Source organism: Helianthus annuus, chromosome 9, assembly GCF_002127325.2.
Source record: "Helianthus annuus cultivar XRQ/B chromosome 9, HanXRQr2.0-SUNRISE, whole genome shotgun sequence".
In the NCBI taxonomy this organism is placed as follows: Eukaryota; Viridiplantae; Streptophyta; class Magnoliopsida; order Asterales; family Asteraceae; genus Helianthus; species Helianthus annuus.
In genome coordinates, this window is record NC_035441.2 from 93,789,675 (window position 1) to 93,792,440 (window position 2,766).

At 35.7% G+C, this 2,766-nt stretch overlaps 1 long non-coding RNA gene across 1 annotated transcript; it reads left to right on the top strand.

The window, feature by feature from the left end:
* The first annotated feature begins 501 nt into the window (after positions 1-501).
* Positions 502-1,969, top strand: LOC110877932. The gene is made up of 2 exons (XR_002557415.2): positions 502-699; positions 1,635-1,969. It is a non-coding gene; the product is annotated as an uncharacterized LOC110877932 (long non-coding RNA).
* The last annotated feature ends 797 nt before the right edge of the window (positions 1,970-2,766 follow it).

Below are 2,766 nucleotides of genomic sequence, written 5' to 3' on the forward strand. Positions count from 1 at the left end.
TTTTAACATGTTAAATATATAATAAAAATTCAATTTAACGTGTTAAATTTTTTTTTTCAAAAGCATTTTCGAAGTTTTTTGCATATAAAACACGTAGAAACATTTTTAATAAAAAAATTTTAAAACTAAAAAAAATTGAAAACAGTTAAAAAAGGTTAAAAAAAATATTACATTAATGATTTTTTTTTATTGTAATAGCTTCTATACATCTTTATATATATATATTGGAGTGTTATCTTGAGAACGCTAAATATTGTGAGAAACGTGAGAACGAATGAAAAAAACCTATTAAAATCAAATTTTAATACAAATTTCATTATATAATACTCTAATTTCTAACATTTCTAGGCATTAGAGGCTGTACATTATGCTTAGTTCATGGTATGTGCTTTGTAATATTGTACTTACAAATTGTTGATGCATGATATTGCATCTCCTATTCTCCTGTCTTTTCATTTATCTATCTTCTTCCTTTTTTTTTCTTTTTTGTTTACATACCCACCCAACAGCATACCCTAGAGAGAGATAGAGACAGAATTAGAGAGAGAGAGAGAGAGGTGCGATGGTGAAGGTGATGTGGTTTGAACCACCGCACGAGCACCTGCCGCTACCGAACACCACCACCGGAGTTCCCTGCCGCCGCACGAACACCACCGGAGTTCCCAGTCGTTCACCGGAGCACCTCCAGCGTTCACCTAGGTATGGGATTTGTTAATTTGCTGCTTATATCACATTTGCAGAGGCTAAGGTTTGATTTTGTGGTTGCTATGGTTTACATATATAAGATGATCTTCATGCATTCTTTGGGTTTGTTTTTGTGGAGGTTTGATCTGTTGATGTTGATTCTATATTGATTTTGAAGTATTATAGAGTTCACATTTGAAGAATTAGGGTTCTTACATAGTGGTTTTAGTGTTTTTTATTTTACTTTTAGTTTTATTATGAAAATAAGAAACTGATGGGGTTCTTGAGTTGGTGTGATATAATAGCTAACTATGATTTTTGATAAAAGCTTGTACCGTCTGTTTGTTGGGTGAAGTTAGAAATTCTAACTTCTCAAAAATAACTTCTCAACACACAAAACTTTCTTAAATAAGTTAATCCAAACACTACAAAAACAACTTAGTAACTTTTATAAGTCAATAAGTCATAAGTTACTCCAAATAAGCTAACCCAAACACCCCTATGACGGTGGTGTGGTGCTGGCTACATGTAAAACAAGGACAACTTCACCACCTCCGACCACCCCAATAACAAAAGCATCAGTATCACTTTCTCTCTTTGAAAAACTAAAAATTAAATGCCATCTTCTCCGACAACCACCACCAGACGATTACCGTAGCCACCACCATGAGAACCATCAAGTTGAGTTACATATATATTTTTTTATAGTATTTAGCTATTTAAGTTTAATAAATAAAAAATAGTTTGATGTTAAATCAATAAACAAATTTTCAATTTCTTTCTATGAAGCTTGCTACTTTAATTCCCATGTTATATGATTTTGAATTGGATATAAAAACATTCTTTCCTAATGCTATTGAGGAAATTAACTAAAAATTATATTGAGGCTTTGTGGGATTATTTTATTTAAAAGATGATTAAAAGTGGATGTTGTATATTGATATGTACAGAATATAAGCTTCATGGCACTGCCAGTCATGCCAAGTATACACCTTTGAAGTGATGAACGATAACTACAACTACATGCGCCGCTGATTGATGGTTCACCAGCAGTGAATTCACGATTGTTTCAACAACCACAGGTGCCAAATATTTTCTCAGGTATCTTTCCGAAGAGGATCACGTATTACTGGGTTGTTCCATACCATCAGCGATATGGAGTAGGCTGGTATTCCGTCTGCTTCAATCAGTAGTGTTGGACAGATTTTTGTTATGTTTCTGTTAATGAGATTATCCTTGACAAAGGCAAAGTTTTTGATGATGATATGATTATCTTGACGCTAAATCGTTGTCACACCCCCAAATTCCACCTGCGGATAACACCCGCTTCGAGGGCGTGACTGACCAGGATCCAGCCACCAATTATACTAAGCATTGGTTAATATTAGAGTAATACTTACTAACCATAAGATTAGCAAATATCAAGTTCAGAGTTTAAGGTTTCAAGTTTAAACAGTAACAAGTAGCGGAAGCATAATTAAATAGTTTTAAACAGTGTTCATAAGGTAAGCATAATAAATGCCCAACACACGGGCAGACGACCACTACACATCCCAAGCAGCTGCTCCAGTCACTGGCCACCTGCAAAGCATGCAGTAAAGGGGTCAACAATAATGCTGAGTGAGTTCACTAGTTGTCCAGTTTTAATTACCAAAAACTTGTTTCACCAGTTAATTTATCCGTTTATACATGCCATGGGGAGCTACCCCAAAAGTTAGCGACTAAACTGTTTTTCCAATACCGAACACTAGGTAACCGTTTGCGTTTCCGCAGGATGCCCCGATGTCAATGTTCTATCATCATTGACGGATGCCTGAGTACATTAGTTCACGACCGATCCCATACCATGGCACGGTGTGAGGCTGGTAAGACCTAAATAGCGCTATCAACTAATAACCCGTTCGCCTGGCACCGGCGACTAATCGGTATTATGTAGTAGGGACTTGAGTGATAGAGTTGCGTTTAGTGCCGTTAGTTGCATTCCGTATAAACAGTAATTAACTAAAAAGGTTTCCCAATACAAGGGAAGATAAAGTAAGTTTGTTCCCAATAACTAGGGAAGGAATGTAGACGGTATCCCCA